The sequence below is a fragment of the Asparagus officinalis genome, chromosome 4 (genome assembly GCF_001876935.1).
Source record: "Asparagus officinalis chromosome 4, Aspof.V1, whole genome shotgun sequence".
Taxonomy (NCBI): Eukaryota; Viridiplantae; Streptophyta; class Magnoliopsida; order Asparagales; family Asparagaceae; genus Asparagus; species Asparagus officinalis.
Window position 1 is genome coordinate 60625242 of NC_033797.1, and position 1387 is coordinate 60626628.

The window sequence follows — 1387 nt, forward strand, 5'->3', positions numbered from 1 at the left end:
GTATTTGATTAAAATATTCAAGTAAATACTTGATGGTATAAATACGCATGGTTACTTTGCCGAGGAAATTTTTTTGTTCATTACTATCTCGCTTATGCTTATGAGGTCTCATCTTTCCCTCTGTCTATCCCTTTCTTCCCCTTCTTTTTCCGTATACATATTTTCCTTGCTCTTTCTTAAAGCTTGATGGGGAAAAAGAGAAAGAGAAAAAGAAGAAAATCCACAGAAAAAATTAAAAAGAAGATAATCATAAAAAATAAAAAATAAAAAGAAGAAAATCAGTTAGGTAAGATAAATGAAGGGATATTCAAAGCCTAAACAAACCCTATCATATCAAAATACGTAGTTATCCAATCCAATCACCGCCTATATTATATCTCCTATATAATCCCTACAACACCAATAAAAAAAAGAGAAAAAACATACGCAAAATAAGAGGAAGAAAAAGCAAAAAAGTAAAAAAATACCTCAAGAGGAAAAAAAGGGGCGCAACCTCCACCAAAAGAAATCCTATTTCCTTATTGTTGTGCGCGGCAGAAGCTTTTCTTGTGCAACACGAACAATAACTCGAGATAAACCACAACTAATATGCAAAACACAACGGCAAGAACAAACAATTTACGTGGTTCGGCAAGTTGCTTACGTCCACGGGGCAAAGGGGGTTCTTACTATTAGAAATCAGAGAATACAAGTAGGGTTACAAATCTCACCGATGAAACCCTAAAACAAAGCTCTAGATCTTTCACAACTCTCCCACAATTGGATGCAACAATCCTCTCTCAAAGACTACTCAAAATCGTCCTTGCTTAATCCTAACAAAAAGGTTTAGGGTTATATATAACATAGAAACAAATCGGGTCAAAAACCGAAGTCCAGCCCAGAAATCATCGACGGTCGACCGCGCAGGTCTCGCGGTCGACCGCGGCAGTCGACCGAACCACAAACCCGAGAGCATAAATCCATTACAGTCATCCACAGCGGTCGACCGCGGCGGTCGACCGCCTTCATCTCCGAAACCCAGTAGGCCTGCGTGCACGTTGGCGGTCGACCGCCAGTCTGTCTGGCTGGTTCCTTCCTGTTTCCTGTAATTCTTCAATTCTCCACTTCGGCGAATGTTTCCACCAAAACTGAGCCGACACCAAATCATCCAATAGTCCCTCAACAAGTCAGGGAACCAATCTAGAGCTGAAACGCGATCTCTGCCCCCCATCTGAATCAACTGATCAAACTGGATGCATCTTAAAAACTGCCTACGTATCCTCTTGCCCAAGGAATCAAGCCGAACGTAGTTCACCCAAATGGCCTCCAAAGGCCTCAACACCTCCCCCATCTGAATCAACTGATCAAACTGGCTGCATCTGAAAGACTACCTACGTATCCTCTTGCC